The sequence below is a fragment of the Anguilla anguilla genome, chromosome 7 (assembly GCF_013347855.1).
Source record: "Anguilla anguilla isolate fAngAng1 chromosome 7, fAngAng1.pri, whole genome shotgun sequence".
In the NCBI taxonomy this organism is placed as follows: domain Eukaryota; kingdom Metazoa; phylum Chordata; class Actinopteri; order Anguilliformes; family Anguillidae; genus Anguilla; species Anguilla anguilla.
In genome coordinates, this window is record NC_049207.1 from 51108669 (window position 1) to 51135038 (window position 26370).

At 42.8% G+C, this 26370-nt stretch overlaps 1 protein-coding gene across 17 annotated transcripts in view; it reads left to right on the top strand.

Annotated features, from left to right (window-relative positions):
- Positions 1-26370, top strand: part of LOC118231730 (adhesion G protein-coupled receptor L3-like) — a 219281-nt gene that overhangs the window by 23824 nt on the left and 169087 nt on the right. For all 17 annotated transcript variants that reach the window (XM_035425857.1, XM_035425861.1, XM_035425858.1 and 14 more), the window contains exon 2: positions 10886-10964. The gene's annotated coding sequence lies outside the window, so the exon portion shown is untranslated. The remainder of the gene's footprint in view (positions 1-10885; positions 10965-26370) is intronic.

Here is a 26370-nt window from a genome sequence, read left to right on the forward strand (position 1 = left end):
TGACTGAGGGAGATAAAAAACAAACACCCCCTCTTCTGCCATTGGAAACATAGATGGAAGAAACACCAGTCAGTCCAGTCAGAAATTAATTTGGAAATTGAAGACAGACTGTTAACTAAATAGCCGACATTATGAAACAGAACTAAACTGGTAGGCAGTAACTGTGGTGATAATGAAGCATTGTTACTGGTTATAAGAAAGTCATGTCTCTTGGACACCAGAAACGGTGGTAGTATCATGTTATGAGGGATTCTGCTTTTACCCAAACAGATTTTTACGAATGACAACTTTTGTTTGATTGGTTCATCCTAGCCCATGAATTACACCATACAACATAACCCTAAACATTTATTGGGTTCAGGAAGTCTGTCTCTCTCCGTGTCCCTGTGGGTGTTTTCACCGTGAATTGTATTTTATTGGTTTTCTTAATCGCCCTTTACATTATAACATGATATGTGTCTGTATAAGCTGAGCATTGCCTCTGAAAGAGGTGCTCACCCTTTCTGGTTGACTCAGTGGTAGCTTGTTTTTCCCAGTGATGGTTTCCTTCTGATATTGACTCTCCAGAAAGTGTGCGGCCCCGCTGGCAGATGCATTAAGTTTTCATGCATAAATACACTCTGACAGCCATCTGTCTCCCCCATGTTTGCGACTGTATTATTGCACTTGGCTCTTTTGCGCCTTATACAAATTTAATAGACTGCAAACATGCCAAACAATCTTATGGGTGATTTTTAAACTTCTTTGCAGTTATTTTCATCTCGTTTCCAAGCACGGTGACAGCCTCATTACCGAGACCCGCCTGCGAGTACACTCTGGCGCAGGTTGTATTGCTGAATTTATTTTAGAGTTTGCCCGTGAGTCATCCTTCTGCCAAATTCTTTTAACCCAAGGCTCCCGGAATGAATCTCCTATTCTGTGGTTAAAGCAGCCTCAGCTTTGTTGAAATGACAGAACTGTGCAAAGTTTAAGTTACCGTTTCATTGAAAAGTCGTGGTGAGACGGGCGAAGCCGCTGGAAATTGGAATGGACATTCCATCTCTCGGTGAGATTCAAATAAGTCATTCAAATAACTGAACTTCAAATAAGCATTCTGCTGACAACAATGCCACTGTGATGTAGAAGACAAATGGGTTTTCTTATTTCTCTTCAAATTGTACATGCTGTAGAAAGTTAGAAAGTAGCTATAGGTACACATATCCCCAGGGTATGAGTGTGTGAGTGAATGGTGTACGTGTGCCCTGCCATGGACTGGTGAACTCTTCAGGGTGTAGGCCTATGTCCGTTTTGGTTGTGTGTCCGAGTGTTCTGCAATTGGCTACTTTGATCAGACTACTTTGATCAGATGTTGTTATTGGCAGAAGATGTAGCTAAATGTCCAATGGGGAGAATTGTTGATTGTGGGACTGGGGCATTTGCCATGGCAAAATCGGCAGGAAAAAGAAGGGGAAAAACACTAGCTAACCGTGGTTTGGGGCTTTATTGTGTGGGTGCGTGAAGTTGTATCTGAATTCTGTGTGTTTACGTGAGGTCAGAAGGCACAGAGGTTAATGTTCTTGAGGGCTGAGTGCTTGGTTATTGTGGTTATTTATATAGGACACTTTGAAAAGTGCCAAACTCTCAGCGCTGTATAGGTATGAAGCATGCCACCCCACCAAGCCGTCACTTGGCAGATGGCATACCTGCCATCCCAATAAAACTGGAGAAAAATAATGTGTAATGGATTATGGCATGATTCACAGACATGGGGGATGTTGAGTGTGTCAGTACAAGTTAGTAGATTCCCAGCATGAGTCATATTGTGCAGCATTTGCATCAAAAAGCCATGGTGCATTTTCCCAGGTATTCTCCTGGAATAAGCAGGCCCTGTTCCCCAGTAAGATTATGGTGGATTTAAAGCTCATTTAGTGTTTGACAGCATGTTATTGCATGACAAATGTGAACCTGAATTCTTGCCATATAGTAAGCATTACAGAAGTATAAATGAAGACTGCTAATATAAAGTCATGAAGAAATAAATGAATGAAATTTTGATTGTTTAAAGTAAGACAGATTGTTTATACGTAAATATGAATACCTCAAAATCAGGATGAATTTTTCTGTCTATGGCTGGGTTCGCTTTTAGTCTGACAGAAGGTCTGTTAGAACTCTGGCCATTTTTGTTTTCCATCAAGATACATTATTAAAATCTCATCACTAAATCTCGACCAGAAATAGCAACAAATGGCACCATATTTCAGACATTGGTTTTGAAATTTTGGATGCCTGTTTATATCTCAAAGGAATAGGGTCTGTAAAAGCATTTTTTTATGCAAACGCTCTCCTGATATTTCGTGTCCTACCCGTTGTTCATGTAGTACGCATCTAATTGTTCGCGCGATTAGCGTTTAACATTGTGCGGGATTGAATCCCTCGCGCGCGCGTGACCTGACGAGGACACGCCGTTAGCTGCAATGCCCCGAGAAGAGCGGAACAGTGCTGCAGCGCTGTCACTGTACAGCGGTGCGCTGCCGAGTCGTATCAAATCACCCAGCCGGACAGAATGCTGCGGATCGCGCTTTCACCACGGGCAGGAGAATACCGCTCCCGCTTCCGCGTTCCCGACCCGTATGTTTCACGCAGCGGAGACCTGATTACGATAACCTGCAGGTTTTAAAGTTTTACGTAAGTTTTAACCTCCAGCCAATCAGGTGAACCCCTTCTTTGGTATCTGGGCGGATAGCCATGGAGGCGAGGGGATTCTGAACAGCATTTTGTACTATTTGCCCATTTATGAAGCCACGTGCGTTTTAAATTTCAGGAGTACATTTCTTCTGACTGAAATTGCTGGCGTGTTTTACAAATAACAATGGAGTCAATGTTCTTAATGTGAGCAGTATAGCATTGTTGACATTACTTTCCCGAGGCGCTTTATAAAGGTTGTTGAAGTGAATTAAAACAAAATTTCTCTGCATATTTTCAATTATATTTGCATTCATTTGTGAAACAATCACTGTATAATTTGTACCCATTTTTATCCACCATTCAGTTGGTAAACTGCATATTGAAGGTTATACTTACATATACAATTGTTTTTGTTTTTTTCAGGGCCACCTTATTATAGTTATATAGTTCTGTTTTGATTTAATGTTCTCATTTTGAATCCATTATGTGGATGACTTGGATTGAATTAATTAAATGCAGTTTAATTCTAATATGGCTGCATTTAATGCCAACTGTACTGTGTTCACAGCATTATAACACAGCAATGTTATTACTTCAAACCTCCCTGAAAGCAAACCAATAGAGAAATAGGCAAAATTATATAAATAATTGAGATATTATAAATGCTGTCAAGTGTGCTTGTGCTAATAAGATCCCATTGATTGCTGTGATACCCATTTTTATTTAAATACAGTAACTTCATCTGAACATTCTCCATCAATGCAGAGACAGTTTAAGCCACATGGTTTTATGTATGGGTGTTCATCGTTATTTATGACTTTCATATCCGTCTCATTAAATGCAGAGTTCCGGATTTATCTGGCGTTCAACACTGCAGTGATGATTTAAATGTGAATGACACTGTTACGCAGAAAACTCAGTCAGAAATGGGTGTGTATGATACATACTGCAGTCAGAAAGCTGATAGTTAAATGAGCATTTAGCTACTTTAGTTCTGCTCCAAGGACTATGAAATATCAAAAATCTATCTAGTGCTAAAACGAGTGTGTTAAAAACAACACAGGATGTGTCATTTTAACACATCTCCATGTCAAGTTAAGGGCAACACAATTTGTGTTACTTTCAGCACAGTCTGTGTTAAAAAAGCCTCCCTTTGTAACACATACATTGTATATTTGTAACACAAAAGGAGTAACTTTGACAAAATTTGTGTTGAGAGTAACACGAGAGTAGTAACACGAAAGAGTGTTTGATATTAACACACCTATTTTGAGAGTGCAAGTGTCTATACCTCAATCGAGAGTCAATAGTAAGTCTAGGCACCCAAACATATCCTTTGGAACTACTTGTTATTTTCAATGCTAATTATAATTACATTTTACTATTATTGGCTAAATATAAGTGACTCAACTTGAGATAATTATAGGTGCTCTTACACAATGATAATAATATACCATGCCACCATATTTTCTAGAGGAGTTGTTATATATAGCTATTTAGTCGTATGTAAGGTGATGGGAGGCAAAAGAGACAAACCTTCTACATAATACACAAGCAGATATCCCTTTTCTGTTTTTTATTTAGTGAATTTATTTTCCTGACCAATCTATGTTAAGACTCAGTTATGGATCGGAACTATGGCACTTTTGGAAAGATTTATTTAGAATAGGTAAACTGCGCAATAAAATGTCCAGTGTTAATTCAGCTCTTACAGAGTACGTATGAGTCCAACAGGGACCAAATGTACTCTGGAAAGTTTATTTAACGCAGCAAATTTCGTTGTGTAACCTTTTTTGTTGCTGGTTTCTCAATCAGACTTTTCTTGGCAATGTTCATTTGGGTCCCAAAGCAACAGGGAGTCGCTTCGTATGTGTGGGATGCCAATGGGGGCATCTTGTCCGAAACAGCTACGATGACTCAGATCTGGAGGAGCACTCTGCTGGGGTGATAGGAGCTTGGACGCCATAGGACAGATTGTACACTGTCCGGAGATTTCAGTGCACAACTGGGCCCATACAGGAAGGGAAAGAGACACTTTATCTATGCGGCATGTGGATTTCTGGACTGAGGCATCTCAGCTCTTGTATTTTTTTTTCAGAAGTCGTAAATAGGGGTATTGTGCGAGACCGTTTCGGAATTCGCGACCGCCTTTTGGCCCGCACACCTGTCAGATGTGGGGGGGACACTGAGGGGGGGGGACACAGAGGGAGCAGTGATAGAGAGCGAATCGCTAAGTTCTCAGGTTTACAGGACACACACTCGGCCCGCAACCAAATCCTGGTCAGAGGGCGTGCCAATGGGGCAGTCTGGTGGGTGCCTGTTCCAAAAAAGGAAAAGGGGTTTTGTTTTGGCCAGGAACAAAAATATTTCTAAAAGTAGGCTCCCATTCTGTTTTACCTACATTTTAACCAGCAGCAGGCCCCTTGTTTATAGCCATTCACCAGTTTTTTAAATGCTCATTATTTTTTCATGTTCATCTGCAAGCATGCCGTAGACTTACACAATTTAAAGATTTGTCATATATCAAAAGTCATAAAATATACATGCATCATCTATACATTATGCATGTTTTCAAAACAGATACTGTCTTATTTTACTTACGGTAAAATTTACGCTTGCTTCACTGAACTGTTTACTTGAGTCGATATTTCTTTTGAATCCCTACATGTTTTTCTGTTTTAGGATTTTGGATAGCGTGATTATCAGTCACACAGAAAGCTTGCAATTGATCATGTTATCCTCTTTGGAGAATTTCTGGAAGCGCATAATCTGCGTTTGATGATGGATTTGCAAATTTGAAATTCATACAATGTGGGGAAGTTGCTTTTTTCGCCATGCAATATTTATAGAAATAGAAAAAAGGCCGATTGTGTGTGTATCAAACCTCTGTGCCTCGCAAAGGACTTCTGCCGTAAATCCTGGTCCTGTCACCCGTGCGATTTTCTCCTCTGTTGAGTTTATTGCAAGGATAGCCATCTCTGCGAGGATATGAATGCGCGTCATTATCATAATGATATTCTTATGCAAAGGTAAATACCCTTTCACCTTTTCAAAGCCAATAGAGGAAGAAATGTATTAGTAACAACGGTGTGCTTTGACACATGAAGCTCCAGGTGCTTTTGATGACGCATTACCCCGAGCAGTAGGTAGGTGACATTCCGCGCAGCCTCCCCGATGCAAACGAGGGACGTTGCGGCGCGTGAACGCTCTGTATCGCCGAGGCCGCGGACTGCACAGCCCCCATGGTGCAGCCAGTAGGCCTCGATGAGGCAGAACCGCCATCTATAGCACACATTTAGGTAACCCCTCTGTACCTTTTCTGGAGTGTTTGTCCTCTACGTCTTTTATATGATCCGCCACCATCCCCCACTCTGATTGGCCACAGTTTCCACGTTTTGTAACGGCGCCTCGATGTGTTGGTTTATCCTCTTGCACAGTTACATCTTTTATATGAACCGCCACCATCCCCCACTCTGATTGGCCACAGTTGCCATGTTTTGTAACAGTGCCTCAATGTGTTCCGCGGGCATGTGGTACAAAGGTTCGACGAGCTAAGATGTGAACTTTCCTTCTCTCTCTCTTCATCTGGAGTGCAGGCATCGTCCCTGAGCTTTGACTGTGGTTTTGTAATGCAGCCGTAGTCACATAAGAGCTAAGACCATGTTATATAGTGCAGCTATTCTCGCAGAGCTAAGACCATGGATGTTATATGGTGCAGTTATACTTGCGGCACTGAGACCATAGTTTTAAATGTATCGGGCTGTGATCGGGCTCTCCCTCACTGACCCTGGCCTGGAAGAAAATTCATTCACACTGTTATCGGCACATAAGAGTTTAATTTGACCTCTGGGTGTAGATACAGTTAGTGAACTCCCAGCCCTTCGCTGATAACATGCTGACATTTGTAGTCATAACTGTTCGTGCGACCTTGACCACTGCTGAGAAGTGTAAATATATATTTTCCAAGCGCCAAAGGACAGCAAAAAAAAAAAAATAATAACTAAAATTAAAGAAAAAATACTGTTCCTTGCTGATGTATATGCTCACACACAGTGACCTTCCATGTTTATTATTTTGGAGAAAGTTCTTTTTCTTAAGTTTTCGGTTGCCAAGAGGAAAACAGTGGAGGGGGAAGTGCCTCAGAGGGTAAGCATCGCTGGCGTGAAGTAGCCAGTCGTGGTATTCACACGGTATGGCCTACACCAGACCTGGTGAAAAGAGGACTTCAGGATGGCAGTTTTGTTAAACAGTGCCAGTGCCTTTTTTCCCCCCATCCATGGAGATCTGAGTCTGAGGTTTTATCGATTTTTCTCTGGGTGTTTGCGGAGGTGCTTGTGAATTCAGCAGAGGGGCAGTGCCATCTCTATTAATACCTGGAGGAGGCCCTGGTTCTGTTCATCTTGGAGCCGTGCACTCTGCCTGTCTCTGTCTCCAGTGGGACAGGTTCGATCCGCAGAGTGGGTGGGAGCTTCGTTCGCCGTGTTTTTTTTTTTTTTTTTTTAACCAACTTTCATTTCGTCCCTGTCTTCACATCAAAGAAACTAACTGCGTTCCGCTTCCATCTTTGATTTCACTTGAAGCCAGAAAAACCTCAAATGTATTCCAAGCAGTTTCCTTACATAGAATATCTGAATTATTTTGAAAGGTTCACCACATGACCAAAAGTATGTGGCCAGCTGACATCCAACATAGAAATTTATGGGCATTGTTTTGGAGTTGGTCCACCCTTTGCTGCTGTAAGAACATACATTCTTCAGGGAAGGCATTATTCTCGATGTTGGAGCATTGCTGCAGGGATTGGTTTCCATTCAGCCTGAAGAGCAATTGTGAGGTCAGGCTCTGATTGGGTGATTAGGCCTGGCTCGCAGTTGGCTTTCCAGCTGATCTCAAAGTGTTGGATGGGACTGAGGTCAGGGCTCTGTGCAGGCCAGTCAGGTTCTCCCACTCGAGAAAACCATTTATATATGGACCTCGCTGTGTGCCGGGGGCATTGTGATACTGGAACAGAAAAACAGAAAAGCATTATGATTTCCCTTCTCTGGAACTAAGGGGCCTAGCCTAAAACTTGAAAAACAGCCCCAGACCAAGGGGTGTCTGGATACTTTTGGTCATATCATGAATGAAAGGTGGTCATATAGATTTGAAAGGATCCTGAAAAGTGTGCTCATTATGATTTCATCTCTTTGACTGGTGGCAGTATACAGCAGCACTGGCTGTGTACATCATTTTCAGAAAATGTAGATCTGGAGAAAATGAATTCCTTCTTTGAAGGCCACGAGTTTGGCAGAATCCGTATCTCCGTCTCATGAGAAAAAAAAAAATTGTGCAGTCTAGACAAGATAAGAAAAAGTGTCTGGGTGGTTGTGGCTGCTTCCACAGTATATATAGTATGAAGGTTCACTCAAAGAGGTCCGTGTGTTTACTATAGCTCTTAGCAACAGCTTAATTTGTAACACTGTAAAGTAAGTGTAAATTGCGGAAGCCATCTCGCTAAATCAGTCTGATCACATCGGTGCTTTATTTCACTGTTTAGCGTACATCGGGGAAAGCCTTTCAACGCACTCATACAGCACAGTGAATGGGTTGGTCAAGGGGTACGGACTTCTTTTGAAGCTAAATGTTTTGAGCCGCTTTTTACGAAGATCTACGTACGCGTAATTCGCGTCGCTCGTTAGAAATTCCCGGAGGAGAAAAGACAACGGTTAAAGGAACCGGAATGCTCTTCGGAGAGAAGGTACGACATTGATCCCGATATTTTTAGCTTTGATATCCTCCCCAATTCCAGATTTTCACCTGGCTCCATTGATAGCGTTATCTTTCATTTGCAATGTTATGGGGGAGGTTGGGCTACGGTACGTGGGGTCCCTGCAGTGATTAGAGCCGGCTTTTTTTTTGCGGTGGCTGATTACTCAGACTGGGCAGCAGTTACAATGGCTCAGAGACTTCCTGTCTGTGCTTTCAGCACAATTTCCACTCCGCTGATAAACAGCCCCTGACAAGCGCAGTGGCAAACTCCTAATCACACCGCAGTTCAGCAGAACGCCGAGCTCTCCCCCCTGCCCGTCCCCCCCCACCCCCCCCCACAAACACACAGGCCCGAGTCATCCATTAGTCACACGGTGGATGTAAAACCCTCTCTAAACAGGGGGATCACGTGCGCGGGCATGTCGCAAGTCAAGAGCGATTTTAAGCGCTGTTCCTCCGTGTGCATGTAAAGTAGACGGGGGCGTTCCGACTGTAGGAAGGGAGTACGTGGGAAAGTATGGGGGAGGATGGGGAGGGGTGGGTAACGGGAGTAAAGTGAAGATGTGGGAAACGCACAAGAACAACAAACCTGTCACACACAAAAAAAAACAGCAGCATCCCCTCGTCCTCCGAAGCTGTCCCCCTCCCCCGCCCCTCCTCCTCCTCCTCCTCGGCGGACGTGTATGTTTGCGCTCAACGGGAGGGGTGCGTGTCTTTGGCGTCATCGCCCTAAAACCGCCGAAGGTTCCGGAAGGTTCCTGGGCCAGACGTGATGTCACGGCGGCGTCCCGCCGTGATGAGAAGGCATAATTCCGGTGAAGGAAGCGGAAAGGAGGAATAAGAAGGAGGGAAAAAAAGACAGGGCGGCAGAGGTGGGGTGCGTGCGGTGGCGTGGCTAATGCGAAAATGAAGGGTGCGGGGGGCCCGTGTGACCCCCCCCCCACCCCGACCCGGCGCTGACGTCACACGCCTCTCCCCTGTATTGATGGCGCTGGGGCTGCTTTGCATGCGGAACATTGCCAACTCTTCTCTCTCTCTCTCTCCTTCTCTCTCTTCCTTCTCTCTCCATCATTCCTCCAGCAGTGCTTACCTGTCGTCACGCTGCTTTTGCTGGCTGTGATTCTGGTGTCTGTGCGGGGGGAAAGGGGGAGGGGGGCATGTGCTCTGTGAGCCAACTTAAAGGAGAGAGCCCAAAGTGTTCTGTGTGTGTGCGTGTGTGCATGCACTTGTGTGTGTGTGTGTATGTGTGCAAGTGCTTTTGTGCGTGAGTGTGCGTGTACATGTGTATGTTTGTGTATGTGTATTTATGTGGGTCTGTGTACACATTTATTTGAAATGACTGCATCACATGGGTTTCTGTAGCGCGAGGAAAGCTTTGTTTCTGAGGTGTAGAGCTAACATGCAGGTGGTTTGTTTATACGGTACTTCAATCACTTTCTCCTCTTGGGCCCGGTCCACACTGATTTCTGACGTGGCTGAGAATCACATCAGAGGTCGTTCTCATGGAGTCAGTTTCACAGCAGGTTACAAATGTCCACTGAAAAAATAGGCAACAAAAACATAAAACAAGATTCACAAACCCACAATTTAGGTGTTTTTTTTCCAGTTGTTTGATACATTGTCATGAAAAAATAAAAAATACAATCCCGAGAGGAGTGTTTTTAAATTATTCAAGTGCCTAAAGAATTAATTAACAGGAAATGGTCTACTTAGTGTACTTAAGGATTCTGCTACTTTAGATGTAATTAAATTCTACCTTTTCATGTTGTAAAGCCTTTTCACGAGTGTGCGGGGAAAAGAGGGGGTGTGGGGGGGGGGGGGGGGGGGTGTAATCAAAATGCAAATGTTGTGTAGGATCCGTACTGCAGAGTGCTAATGGTCTTTAAGTTAGCGCCTCTGTCCCGAGCGCTGAGGAAGAGACCGCGCTTTGTGCGCGGAGATCAGCTGTTGCTAACTGATGTGACCTGAATGGTTTCTCATACATTCATAATCATTCTGTCCTGAAGGGGGGGGGGGGGCAGCATTTAAAAAATGCATGAATAGTCCATTGAACGACCTTAATAATGGCCGGTGTAGAAAGTGCCTTACCCTTTATGGTATATCAGCAGTCTCACGATGGAGAGATGTCCCAAGTATTTGCGGGCTTTTGAGGAATATGAGCATGTGCATATTTTTGCACGCAAGTAGTTGCCAGTCACACGAACGCACACACACACATCGCCCTAACAGCCTACCGCCTCTAGCTTTTATTTATTTATTTATTTATTTATTTATTTATTTATTTATTTATTTATTTATTTATTTATTTATTTGACTAATACATTTTCTGAAATTGTAGCAATACAGTTTCACAAATCTACATTCGGTGATCGTTGATCTTTGGATGCATTCATTTTAGTCTAGAGTGAGTAATTTGCTGGTCTGCTAAATTGAAACAGTGTTATATTTCTCTCTCTCTCTCTTTCTCTCTCTCTAGGTCTGAACTGCCCTGTTGGCCCTGAAATGTGATACACTGGATCTTTACAGCACTTTGAAAAGACAAGGAGTATTTACAGGTATCTATTTAATGTTAAATGACTGGCAGATATGCTTCTTGTGTGTTGAACTGTTGGATGTCTGTGCATTCTCTTGCATTGTTATATGCAGATAAAGTGCCTTTCTGGAATTAGAGACAGCAACCCTAAGCAGTTTGGTATAGTAGCTTTCTCTGGGAGGTTTGTGTACTGCATGCATATTTATCAGCTGGGAAATAACATATTCTTGCAAAATTCGCCGGGATAAAATATTCAAATGAACAGTGGGCGAGCCATTGCTTACCTGTGCCTCACACACAATAGGATGGGACATTTATGGAAATTGCGCTGGATGCATGTTCCTTCAACACGTCAGCGATTCGCTCCCTCCACTGGTTCAGCGCGTCTTCTCTGTCGCGCGTCCATGTATGCTAAGCGTGTTTGCAGTTTATTTAGTGATGCAAATGGTGTTTTCGGAGTAATCATGCAAAACAGCAGATGGCTGCTTTTTTCTTTTTTTTTTATTTGCGCCGCCTCAAGTCTTGAAAGTCCTTCTGTTTAATTTGTCATTGTTTTCGTTGCATGCCCCTCTCTCTCAATGCGAACGCGGTCGCACCAGCCGAACGCTGATTGACGGGGAATATTTTATGCGGAACGGTCTTGTGCGCACTGAGAAAAACAAGTCTCCCGTTGAAATTCCTCACGCTGTCTTGACGGCTCTGCATCTTTTCGATAGCCGCTCGAGCCGTCTCATTCTGCAGACTTTGCATTTCGCACGAATTTAATATCGATGTAATTTATGCAAAATCACTGGGTTTCCACAAATCTTTCGAAGGAAGTAACCGCAAGATCCTTAATTCAAACTCCTCAAGTCCCGAATTGATATAGTGGCGCTCCAAACAAAGTCTATCACTGTTGAAAGGTGTCAAATGAATTTGTATCTTCATACACTTGTCACTATAAACATCCTTATGTATGCTGACATTAAATTAAGATCTACATTTGATGCGACCTTGCACGGTCACTTTGAATTAATGTTAATCTAATAAAATAGGACTTGATGGCAGACCTCTCCAAGTTATTTGCCTGCTGGAAATTTGAGAGCTCTTGTTAATTTGCCATGATATCTTGCATGGTCATTCGACTCAATTTGTGTTATCATTGGACATATACATTTGTTCTTAAGGTCACCATGCAGTGACTGATAATGTTTTTTTTCCCCCCTCCACTTGTTTTCTTTAAGTACTTTAAATTCCTGATGCTTTGATTACAATCAGTCATTTGGGACATTGTTGTAGCTGTTAAATCCCCTTTACTTCAGACAAAACAAGCTGATTAATGGGAGAGATACCAATGAGGCTGACTATGGTTTGGCAAGGTTTGTCTAAAGGGGACTTGGATCGCGCATAATAATTGTTACTTTTCATGACTGAATAGCGCTTTGGCAAAAAAAATATGGTGTTGGATCTGGAGAAATCAGGCACTAAATATATCTTTGTATATTTTAATGAATTCATTTTGACAATTTTGAACTGATTTACTCATTTAGTCTGGAAAATGGCCAGCATTGTTGGGCTGAATGGCCTGTTGTCCTCATTATGCTATGTTATATTGTGTTGTGTTGTGTTTTGTTGTTATGTTAAGTTGGGCTTCAAAATCAGTATTCATTTTGTGCGTCACCATTTATGAGCAGGTTGTCACGCAGTGCTTAAAATGATGGGTCATTTATTGGAATCAACCTTTTTAAAATGACCAGTGCTAAGTAAAATATTTTATAAATAGTCAAAAAGGTTCACCTCATTACACCATAAACAGAGGCCTCCACATTCTTTCTTCAGCAGTAATTGTCCACCACACTTTTGAAGTTGCTTCACAACACCAGCATAGAAATGCTAAGCATAATCCCCTTTCAATCGCTCAGGCTAACTGCCTGTCTCTCCTTCCCTTGTAGTGTTCCACAAAAGCACTCCAGCAACACTTGAATGGTTAAAAAAATGTTAATTACAGCAATTCCTTAAGTCCCTAATTACTGTTGGTGAAGTTTTTTAAGATTAACACAGTTATTGTATGTGCTAAAATGTACTTCATCAGACTGAAGATCTTTGAGAATGCATATGGGAAATATTACTACTGTGTGTCATAATGTTTTATTGAATGTGTGTACTTCGGAAGCTTTTCTCTTCCTTCTACAGGACAGGTAATGACCTGTAATAAACCAGTGTTTCTATTAGTACATATGTGCAGTGACCTGTACCCGTGAATGCACAGAGAGTCCAATCTGATGTGTGAAAAGCCAATAGGAGTTCAAGCCACCATGAAAAGTTGTCACTTCTTGTCTGTGGTTAGCTGAAATAATGTCAGGGGGTCCTGTCGCATTTGCTCTCCATTTGGAATGAGACGAGTTTGCCTGTAGCACGTGGCCCTGCCACGCTGCAGTACAGCGAAACAAAATCGCTGGTTTTACTTTTACAGTGGAGGTTACGGCGATGTACACGACAAACAACACAAATCCAATCCAGAAATTAACTGAGAAAGGAACACAAAATTACATTCAGGTGCAAGTTGGATTTAAAACCAGTGTTGAGCTGGCCTGAGAGTTTGACTTATGAAGAGGTACTGCATCATGCATATGTATTCTTGGCTTTGCACACACACACACACAGACACACTCACATGCGCGCGCACACACACACACACACACACACCTGGGGGTGTTGATACAGTGCATGGGAAAAGCCAGAGCTGTTATGCTCAGTGGAGAATGGTATTAAAATTCGTAGTCAGAGCTATTTTCCTGAGCATACTTGTACATTATTTAAACAGAATTTGTATACAGTTGTTTTATTTACTTGTGTTCCCGGGCATTTATATGCGCGAGTACAGCGCGTTGTTTTACAGCCAAGGAATGAGCAAGCTTGGTTTCAGCATTTTTTTTTTTACCCCTCCACAATTGCTTTTCCTGCTCGCCGATGGTCACACAAACTTAACTTTTACCTCCACTGTACACTTATTTCCCTGCCCCCTGCTACCTCACCCCGATTGGCCTGTTTAGCTGAGCCTCACCCTGATTGGCCTGTTCAGCTGAGCCTCGCCCTGATTGGCCTGTTCAGCTGATATTCACAGGAGCTGCCTAGACATGACCTTCAAAGCAGATCATCCCTGAGCCCCTGTCAAATTAATATTTTCCCTTGTTACAGGGACACTTAAATTGTAAAAACGCTTTGAAGCAGTTGTGTTTCGTATCTTCACCAATCCGCTGTCTTTCTTCGAGAGAAAACATTTGAAAGAGTTGCAGGAGAGTAGGTTTCAGGGTTTGTAATTTACAGGTTTCTGTTTTCTCTGTTTGAGTCCAACTCCACAACAGGTGTATCTTTGCCTTTTCCTTTGAGTGTATACTGTTTATATCAGCTTAGTGACCAGGGTGTACAATTGTTTACAATGCAAGTAAGCCTCAGTGTAAGTCTCACTTCCTATTGTTAGAGGTCTGCATCTAATAGTGTTTTTCCCTTTTGCGTTTTTTCTGGTACCCATCATCACATTCTAACTACTGATTGTTTATTGAAACTACCAGTACCAAATATATAAAGATTTTCAGACGCAAGGCAAAGGTTTAAATCGGATGCGCAATGATAATTTTTTAAGTACTTAAGCAGCATCAGCGTCAATCCAGAGTACCTTGTTGCCGCTTCACACAAATTCGCCTTGGGTTACTTGATAGCATCCAATTAGAATTTTACATCAATTGTCTATTTGGTGCCATACTGGTAACATCTGCTAGCTTGCTAGCTACCATAGGCTAAATTAGCAGGAATGGGAAATAGACAAACTGGTTCATGTTACCATGGTGATGTATTTTCACAGCCTGGCAAGTTCTAGGGGAGAGCCTTTATTTTCAATTATTATGTTTTTGTTTCCTGGCTGTTAAATGAAACTGGCTCTTGTTAGAGCCTGGCTGTATATTATACGTTTTATGGTAACTATATTATATCGGCATGTGCTTAATGTTATTTATCTCTTTTATTGTATCGATCATAGGCAGCCTCGTTTGCCATTGATTATGACTGTGCCACGCACAAACCCCCACCTCACAGAGTGAAGCGCCGGACCTGGCTGATGTGAACGCAGCTCTGTTCAGGGGGGGCTGTGACTACCACAGTGCTCCATCTTAACCCCCCCCCCCCTTGTGAAACGGGGAGACAGGTGATTCCCGCCCTGCTGTGGCCAGAGCACACAGGATGTTCCCTCAGGCGTGGGTGGGTGCTTAAAAGAGGAAATGTAGCCGCGTAGTCGCGTCGGACATCAGGTTTCTTCAAGAGCGGCCCGTCGTACATCTCAGTTCGGCGTGCGGCGTGCGTGCGGACTTCCTGCTACGGCTCATTACTCGGTCAAAGTGCGCCATCAATCCAGATGTTACCCGTGACACGGGGCGGACGCGCGTCTTTCGCTTCTTCTGATCTTTGACACGTTTTTTTTCCAAAGTGATCTTCCTTTAACGGGACTTTATGTCCCTGTAGGCTAGGCTGGGCCATATGGCTGAGTGTGTGTCGCAGTCTTTTTACACACCCCGGCAGTAAACCCTGCCGACTTAAAATTTACAATTTGCGATTTTGGCATTTAGCAAGCACTTTTAGCCTTTTAGTGACTTGCAGAAGGAGCAGTCGTCTTGGCTACAAAAACACAACAGGTGTGAAGCAACGAGGGTAAACAGGGGCTCTACCGGTCTAAGTGGGCTGACGCCAGCATCCAGACCATAAGCAGACATGAAGCACAAACGTGTTTTCACAGCACCGTAAAAACTGAAAGAAGAAAAATGGGGGGGGCGTACCTCATTGTGCAAAGAGGAGCCTGGCATGTCGGGGCGGGACGTGAGGTGGTTTACGGCATTTCAAAACGTCGGCTACGAAAACTGCAGTCGGCCCCTGCACCCCCCCCCCCCCCCCCCCAATTTATTTACAGCACGGGCGCTTAGCAATGAAACCTGGAATTTATGGCTTACTTTTTAATTAGAAATAATGTCTTGTAGAGTTGAAGTGATGTATTGCTTAATCAATATATTGACTGCGGTCCCCTGGATGAGGAATGATTCTATTGACAGCTCCCAGAGTAGCCTAACTTAACACTTTGTCTTACGGAGAAATATACGGCGGTTCTCTGGCAAGCAGAGACTCTTTTTTCCGACGGACGGTATTTTCTGTAAGGCGGAGAAGGTGGCCGTGTCGCTCGGCGTTTCTGCAAACGGTCAAGGAGTCGTTCCCGCTCGGCAGAAGCTGAGGCTTTTACGCACTGCTGGTCATGCGGCACGTGCAGCGGTTCCATGGTTGGGTTTCGCGGGTACTTGGAACAAACAACAACAAAAGCAACCGAAAAAAAAAAAAAAAAAACCCAGCAGGTATTTTTTTTTATGAGCATTAGGAGATCTGTAATCTTCTATAAACCCTAATCAGGCTAAACTAATGGATGGATGGGTGCAGTTTTCTCTTCAGGGAAGTATTGTGGATTGTAGGCGGGAAGTACGTGCGCTGCCATTAGGTCCAGCAGGCTATGGGACACTGTTAATGAAGAGTCAGTGCTCAACCTGTGAGGTAATTACAGTCTGGCCTGCTTTGAATTAGTGCATCTTTATGCACTAATTCAATAAGGAAAGACAATGTTACAACAACAATAATAATAATAATAATAATAATAATAATTTGGATATTTTATGGCTAGAGTCACAGTAGTCACAGTCTATCTCCTGTTAAGTTTAGTTCAGTAAATCTGCCAGCTGGTATCTGCTTCTTGTAAATGTGTTTCCTGGTAAATTAGCCCACTAACTTGTTCAGTTTATTTACAGTATGTGCACACTCATAGTTTTCCGTCATTGTTATAAAATAAATGTAGCATAAATAATTAAATGCTGAATCACTCCTGTGTGTGTGTGTGTGTGTGCGTGTGTGTGTATAAAACAATGTGCAGTACCACAGCATTAGAAAAGGAAAAAAATAAAATAGAAAACTGGAATCCATTGAGCCAAGGTCTAGCGCAGGATTTAAGTGTGCACCTGTTAATTTCTCGTAAGAAAAGGCTTACTAATGAAATGGAAATGCTAGCAGGTTAATAAGGGCCTATAGGACGTGAGAGCTGTGTAATTTCTTACTGCATTAGTTTCACAGAAAAGAGTTATTGTGTGGATGAATGAACCTCCTAGCCTCCCCACTCATACAGGCCTAAAAAAGTACAGAGGAAGCGGATAGTTAAATTTAGAGTAAAGCTGGGCTCTTTCAACGCAATTGTTTTGCATTTCCAACAAAGACAGATATGTGCGCGCGCAAGGCGTAAGGAATGAAAAGCAGTACGCACTGGTGCTGTGGAGGCAATTTCCCGTGAATCATGTTCACACAGAAATAACAGGCCGGGTGATAAAAAGCCTCCATTCTCCCCCAGCTGGAAACAGACTGGGTGAGCCGAGCCAGCGTTTGCCATGCCCCCCCCCCCTTCCGCCCCCCGCCCCTCCGCCCCCACCCCTTTCTTTTGTTGCAGAGGTATCAATTTCATGTGCAAAAAATCTCAGAAGTGGACTGACGTGAATAATAAATAACTGAGTCTAAACTGTCTGTCTACACACACACACACACACACACATGTACACAGGCACACACACTCACACGCGCACACACACACTCGCACACACACATAACCATACACAAAATCTGTCTGGGGAGAGAGGAGACAAGCACACACATAGAGACATAACCACACACACACACACACTCAACCATTACACACTCATGCACATATGTAGTGACGGTACCCTGCGTAATCCTTGTGTATTTCCTTTTGCTCTCCTGACCAGTGAAGAAGCCCTCCAGTTCACCCCTGCAATTTAAACAGTCACTTCTGACATTTATTCACGTCGATAGTGACACATAGAAATACAAACACATTTAATAATGAGTGCTTTTTGAACACATTATATGAACAGACTGCTTGGAATGCTGTTCTAGTCATTTTGGTCAATGGTTAACTGCTTCTTGGTGTTTCGAAGGAGCAGGTTCTGTTGAAATACCTACAGTCACCCATGCATTCACCTCAGTCTTGGTGTCCTAATTTTTAGATTGTCTGTTTCTGTCTGGCTTTGTAATCTGTGGATAAGGCTGTTTGCACAGGTTACTCATGTTTGTCCATTCATCTCATGTGTTCATAAACCCATTGTTTCCGCTAACAAAGCAAAGAGCCCTTCATTTTCTTTTCAATTATCTCATATCTTCGGGTGAAAATGCAAGACAGTCAGTGATATAGCTTGCACAGTGAAAGACTTCAGAAAAAAAACAAACAATCTGAATTCACCAAGGTTGCATTGACATCCATATGCTAATGCCTGCTAGCCTTCTGATGACACAGCTTTGAACGGACCTGTTTTGAAGACCAGGACTTGTTTTTTTTACTTGTTGTTTACTATATATGTAAGTGTTCATTTCCTGTTTCCCACCCACAAAAACAATTTTTTGGGGGAAAAAAAGACTGAAGAATTGGGTCGGACTGAAAGCGACAGAGTTAGCGCATGTTCTTCATGCTAATGCTGTTGGTCATAACGTTTCAGGTAATTTAAATTAACCATCATGCTCACAGCTCCATGCCATTTCTTGGCTGGGCCGATGCCAGTGATGAGAATATTCAGAGCGGTTTATTAAAAACTTGCGCCCAATGTGGTTGTGTGGTAGAACATGGTCTTCCCTCTGGTACTGAAGCAGCCATGTTTAGTACAACTTTGGCCAGAGATGAACTTTGACCCTCTTGGTAATCGCAAACTGTGATGTGCGAAGTGGGTTTTCTTTTCAGGCAGAATAAATAATTCCAGTTCCAATAAAGAGTGAGTTCCTAACAGAACAGGATAATCATCTGCTTTGGGTGTCTAAAGTCACTATATTCACCTGGCATGGAATGTAAGATTATTCTGTCCTGAAGGGAAAAAAAACACACCGTGACTAAGCTAAGAGAGGAATAATCCTTTAACACTACTTTGAGAGAAAGATATGTTCTAGCCAGGAACGGAAAGTGTTTTGGAAAACAAAGTCTGCTGTGGGATTTGACTTGAGGCCCTGGCCATGCAAACATGAGATACAATCAGCTCGACTCAGCTAAAGACCACGATTCTGGGCAAGGGAACTAATCACAAACTCATCACGTCTCCAAGGGACCTGCTGTAATGCTGTAAAGAACATTCAAGTGCTGAACAACATTTCTGATCACCTCTGCTCTCTCTCTCTCTCTCTCTCTCTCTCTCTCTCGCTCTCTCTCTCTCTCACACACACACACACTCACACACACGACAGGGAAAGGAAGGGAGGAGAGGGAGAGAGAGAGGTTTTACCAGCATTTGTTTTTAGTTTTTGAATACATGAATACATTTCGTTAAAAAAAGTACTGAGACCACTTCAGTGTGCACATTGCAGAGGTTTCTTGGGCATTGAATAAATATTTAATATTCTTCTTAAAGAACAAAAGAGTTTATTGCAATGGATCATTATGTTTTAAGTACACATTTTGCAAGTGTAATTTTAGTGCTTGAAAGAGGATGCAGTCTTTGTGTGCAGTGTGTCGAATCGTTGCAGTTGTAACTTCACGTACTGTGGTCTTGGCACTCCCACACTCCTTAGATTACACTTACCAAACTTAACACACTGCAGGTAGCATAATGTATGAGAACAAAAGGAAAACAAGGATTGAGAATTTTAGGAGGATGATTTTGGAATCGCTTCAGAATAAACTGGTTCATTCTTTAATAGCCTTGAGGCTCTGTTCAGTCTAGCACTACGAGGAAAACTCTTTCTGGTTAAAAAAGCAACAAAACAAACAGTCGGGAAAAAAAATTATAGACAATAACAAGGAGAAATCCCTGTTTTGCCACAAGTTATTTATCATTTATTTTATGAATGTATTATTTATTATTTGCAGTTGGGAACAATTGCAATGTGCTGTGTGTGCAAATTGTTATGAGAAGTAATGAATTGTATGACATTTTGCATTATTTAAAAAGGTAAAGGGAAGTAAGGATGTCTCTATGGATAAGAACATCTGCTAGTGTTGTAATTTAATGCAATACAACTAAGTAAAGGGGGTTGTTGTGAGCTTCTGATCTGAAGTGAGGTTGAACAAACCCGTATCTTTTTAGCCCAAAGAAAGGTCAAACAGCGACTGGTTAGACATTAGGCTTGTCTAGCAGTTGATAATTACAATGCTTAGTCCATGGAGAGCCATGAATCAGACGGCAACACCCTATGAATCATTGTGGATGGCAGTAGGGAAAAAAAAAAGAAAGCCAATTCGGAAAGGGTCACATCCTACTTCCTGTGGAGAGATTTAAAGTTCCTGTAGGTGTAACCGTGCAGTGGGGAAAATTTTTGAGGAAGTTTATGAGTGAGGTAAAAAAAATGCACACGTTGCTGAAAGAAAATGAGCAACTACCATTGGAAACAGAAAAAGTTAAGAAGTAAAGTATGTTGCTGTCACAATTGTTTTTTTTGTTTTGTTTTTTTTGTATCAGAAGGCGGATATAAAGGAACAGCTGCTTCTTTTCATGACGACATTCATCAAACAGCAGTACACTTTAACCAGCGCTGTTTGCAGAAACAGAGATACTAAATGCAGTGCACAGAGTTATTCCTCTTACTGGTGACACCGCGGGGAAACACAGTGTGTTATGTGCGCCAAATGCACAATATTATTCCCCTTGGTGACATCAGCACTGCATGTTTTAAGCCTACGCTTTTTCACATTAATTAGGCATGAGAACAGCACACACTCATCATTTCCTCCGACGCGAACGTACATTTACGTTATCTAGTCCGGCCGAGGCCCAGACAGGGAGTGCCGGAGCGTCACCCGAGTGCCCCAGATTTCTGTGCGGTTACCAGCAGTGAATTGAGAGATTCAAAAGGGACTAATTGTGTGGCACCATCTGGCACCACCGGGGAAAACACCCAGCGTGCGACACCTTCCACACGACCCCGGGAACAGCAGATGTGCGCGTAACCTAAGAGGAATCAGATAACGGCGAAAGAATGGCGTGGAGTCGGAAAGGGAATTTCCTGGCGAACTCCTTTGTGTCCCATCAAGGACGAATCGCGGGGCGTGTCTCTTTGAGGCTGGCCGTCCCGCTCCCGTGAATAGACGGAATGTAAAACGTCGGAACTGTACGGGACGGGATGGTACGCCGAAAGTACCTCAGAGAAGGCCCGATGTCCTTTTGTCAACGCGGCCATTATTTCTTTGTACGGCGCGATATGGCGTTTCAAACGCTCGTCCGTCTGGTGGTAGGCTCGAGGGGAGCGTTCAATCAAGCCGCCGCTCAGATTATTCTTTACGGCTCAGTCATTATGGAATCCTCGCGTTCATGGTTTCGACCACCCCCCCCCCCCCCGTCCGAGCAGCGGTCTCTCTGATTAGGCCGCGCTAGCGTCGGCGCTTAACGAGGGCGTGGCCGGCGCGGAGGTCAAGGATGGCGAAGGCTATCGGGGAAACAGCTGGGCCCCGTTTGGAGCGCCACGCACCGCGAAATGTCAACAGTGCGGCGTCGACGAACAAATTGCATTTGCATGACAGAATGAATCGTCCTGATGGTTATCGAGGGGCTGCGCACTTGTGACTCGGAGTGATTACATTTCTCTGCTTTTCCTTTTCGGTCGGAGGTGTTGCTATGGTCGTCACGTCCCCTGATTGATATCTGCTTTGTGCTTTGGAAATTGCCCATCAGTTAATGACAATGTTTAATTTCACATTGAGATCCACTACAAGGCAAATTAGGCCCGCTGCTAGGATGGCCCTGATTGGCTGCGTCTTGGTGACTGCACTGAAACAACAGGAGCTGACTCAACAACAAGATAGGCCAGGGAAAAGAATAAAATCAAATAAACCTGACTATTTCTGTGTATCCAGGAGTCAGTCAAAAGGCTGTTTACACATAACATAATTAAACAAAGAAAATAAACCAATGAATCCCAAGGAAACAAGAAAGGAAAATTACATTTGGGGTCTGGATTCAATCAAAATTTGTACTTAACTCTGACTTAAAATTAAATGCAAATATTTTTTTTTCTTTGGAAACTGTTTGCCAAGTTCAGCAATCACTAAAACAAACTCTAAGCTAAACTGAGTTAGAAAATGAGAAAATGTGCTGCTTTCCTTTACTTTTTAAGTGCTAAGTTAAGGACAAATGTTGATGGAGTACAGGCTTGGGTTACTCGACAATGACAAATTAACAAGATATTCACAAAAAACTGAACTGGGGTGCTTGCCCCCTGGAACTAGCGCAGTTGTCCCTGGACCAGCCCCAAAATAATGAAAACTGCTCCCCCTCAGTTTACATGTAGAATATGCAGAGACAGAATCCAACAGCAGTAATGTAGGCCAGAGCCCCAAAAAACACTAGTCAAATCAAAGACTTATCTTCACTTGGTCATACCCTATATTAAGCCCTGCTTCTCAGTCTTAGATGAACAAACAAGACCAAATATAAGTAATGCAAATCTCAAATATTAATAATAGTACAAATCCTTTAAAATATCAATCATCCTCCCACAAAATGAGTGAATTAATTGGCTAAATATGAATGTTGTTGGTTAGTGTGATCACGTATATGTTTGTATATAATCACAAATTTATTCAGGACTCCCACTTAATTTTGCACAATACCAGTAGATTTGTATCCATCAAATGGATGCACGCGCTCCCAATTGGGTTCCAATTCCAAGAGCCATGACTCACACGAAAATCTAGCTGTAATTGTGCAGGGATGGGGTTGCCCTGGGGTGGTGGGGGTCTTGATTTTCTAATTTGTTCCAGCGCAAGATGGCTCCGATGGAGAGTCCGACGGAACATCCGTCTCTCAGTTTCCGAGTGTGCTTTCACACAGGAGACCGAAGTCATTCTTTTCTCACTCTTGAGGATATAATGCCAAAGGTTAGATCCAGTAACCCAGAAACCGACATTTGAGCAGGAAGAGGAAAATAGAAAGCTCAAGTGGGCTGATTTGTTAGCGGGCAGGGTTTACCTTCAATTTCAGCCGGGGCAAGGAACGGGGCAAGAAGTTAGCGGTGTCTCCCGGTGATCGGGGAGTTAGCAAATGACCGGCATGGTCAGAGTAGGGTGCTGCTCTCTGTGGCTGACGCCAGTACCAACGACCAGCTTTCTGAGGAGCCAGAAAAGGTCGTTAGCGACCTGCTATTCCCGCTGCCCTGAAGGAAGCCTGAAGCTACCGGGATGATCCGTTTGCCAGTTCACTGTGCAGTCACGCCTACGCAGGACTGTCGACTTGTAGCGAGCCAATCGCTGCACAGGCCGTGAGTGTGAACAGGTCCAGGAGTAGAATAGGCAAAGCTGTTGTTGTTTTTCGCTGCTAATATGAAAAAAATGTAATGATCCCACATAGCAGGCATACTCTGAATCAATGTTGTATTTGAGGTCACATTGGTCTATGTTGTATCAACATTGATTTTTGGATGGTGACATCAGTGTTGGATATGAAAACACAACATTGGATCAGAGAATAATTTGTTGATTTAGTGCTGATCCAGTGCTGATCCAGTATCTGCCTATCCTAGTTTAATGACATAGATTCGACATCAGTTCAATGAGTTCAACATCGTATTTCAATGTTGAATGAATGCTAATGATGACTCAAAACTGATTCAATGTTTGCTTGCTATCTGGGATAGCACCAACTGAATGATGGATAATTTTTCCTTTAACTGGCCACGAAATGTGCAATATAATACAGTTTCCATTAAAAATGGATGAGGCTAAAATATTGACTAATTCTATTCATATTTAAAAGACAACATCACAAAATGAATGAATGAATTAATAAATTAATACAAATCAGAACATATTGTAACCTAAAACATTAATTGTCAGTAAATTCATAAAAGAAATGTATTTTATGAATTTTGAACTTTTGACAATATTGCATGCGTATATTTGGGGTTTTTCAGAGGATGAACACAGCCTGCATTTTAATATGAAACAAAGGCCAACTCTGTTTCCATGGAGACGGAATGAAGTAGCACCTGTTAACATGGTACACGTTTATGATCCATAAATCATAAACTGCAGTTCTGACGTCCCATAGTAAACCATCAATGCTGAAACATACACTATAAATTATACATTTCAGAAAGTCCAGAATTATGCTGTATACTCATATTGTGTTACATTTTCTGAAGGTTTTCCCTTGAGCGTTTGTACAGTATGTCCACAACCTTGCAAATATGATCTGTAAACTACTGGTGTGCACTTGTGAATAACGCAGACATTTGCAGGGGTACGTTATTTTTCGTAGAATATTTTCCTCACCAGATTTGTTTTCTAAATTGAGACTTGGTTTGGATCTGGACTTCGTTCATGGATGCAAATATATATACTGTTAATGGATTCACAGGTGTGATACCCTTAAATCATGCATTTAGTCTATATTTTGAGCCACTGATAAAGCCATCACGGGGAAAAGGGTACTGAGCAATGTCAATTACAAATACAATATATTTACGTACATTGAGCTGCTTCTTAATTTGGTTTTGCTCCAGTCAGGTTTATACTAAAACTGAAAAAAGTCTCACTTTTGGTTTGTGGCTATGGCTTGTGCAGTTAATGGAGTAAATGGTCGAGTAGTGTTTGTCGGTGCGGAATATTAAAGTCCAGCACCTGTTTATTCTCAGATGCTGCATTATGTCCTGTTAACTCATATCCCAGAGCACCTCTTATAATTATTATTCAAGTTGTTGCTTGGCACAAGGACACAGTTTTGCATAATGTATGCGAGACAATTTGGAAAAAAAAAAAAAAAAAAAAAACTGCTTTTGACATTCTTGGGCACCAAAAACTAATAGCTGTTTTGCAGCCTGAGGCAAGACTTAATTTACAACTTTATCTAAATTTTGGAGCGATATTAAATTTATATATTTGGCTACAATAAGGCCAAGCCCGAATAACTGATGGTTTATGTGCGCGTGTTTGAAAGGCAATTCTTGGTGCGACGATGTGACTGTGAATGTTGTTATGGCAAACGGTTCTGCCCCTCGGCTGAGCAGAATTACGCGTGATGAGGGGTATTATTTTATAGGCGAGACCCAGATAGAGGCAGTAGAATCCCGTCGTTGCCTCTCTGGGGTAAATCGCTAGGTGTAGCTGAGGGAGTTAGAGAGTATTTTCTGAGAACTACTTGGTGGAAGGTGCCCTTGGGATTTTCTGTATTCCAGGAAGGATACGTCTATTTATATGAACCCCTGCGTTGAAGAAGAAAAAGAATAAGAAGAAGAAGAAGAAGAAGAAGAAGAAGAAGAAGAAAGGTTTGGAGGAAGCCGTGTTGATTATTATCTTTTTCAAAGAGAGTCGCGCAGTTACTCTCCTCTGGCAAAAGCCCGGTCCTCAGTTTCCTTGAACCCAATTAGACGCTTCCTTTCGCGAGATCCGTTGTTTTAGTTACGGCTGCCGTTTTGGCCGCCAGATTTTTAATATCGCTTTTTACCGCCAGCGGAAGGACGGCCAGGTGGAGTGCGTCTCGGCCTTCTCGCGGCGAGAGTCTGTCATAAACAGAGCCGCTTTAACGGCGGATGGGGACCATTCCCGTTACGCTCATACTTTCCAGGGGAGGTTTTAAAAAGATATGAGTAATTTTTGAACTCCCTTTTCCCTGCTCTGGTATTGCGCCATTATGTTAGATTAAGAAATGCATAGATGGAAAAAAATGTTGAAATTTTCATTGCAGAAATGATTAGTTTTGCCTCTTTCGCTTTTGCTGATTGTTTGAGATTCTGATATGCCAATGCTTATATCTGAAGTTGTTATTACTCTGTGAGTAGTGGCCTTTTTTGTTATTTTAAGTAAAAGGAAAGAGAAAACACTCTTGCACAGACACACACATTCACATTCACATACACGCGACACACACACACACACACACATGTGAAGACACATGCATCTAAAGGCGGTACACCCAATAGAATAAAATGCAAATAAGACCCATCACCATCTGTGGCACTTAATTTCATTTTCCGCTCCCCCTGCCTTTCGAGAATGGAATCTCAGGCCTTTCAGTCGAGCCCCGAAGCGATCCACGATGTCACTGATCAATAGGCCCGGAATGAACGTGCGCTGCTGCACTAAAACGAGCCGCTAGCCTCAGGCTGCTAACGTAGCAGCCGCCGGATTGATCCGTCTAAGGAGACCTGGTCAGAGGAGGGGAAAGTCCAGGGGGTCAGAAAGGAAAAAGTCCTGCCGTGTGTTTATTCCACCCGTGAACTCAGCCAGCCGGATTCACTGATTAGTTCAACCTCCTGCCCAAGTAATTGGTGCTAATTTAACACACCCAAGTGATTGGAACAAAATACCGGGGAGGACTTTTTTTGCTTTCGGAACCTGGATTGCGCACTGCTCGCTGGTCCTGGTGACTTCTGCGCAGCCTGACATTAGCATG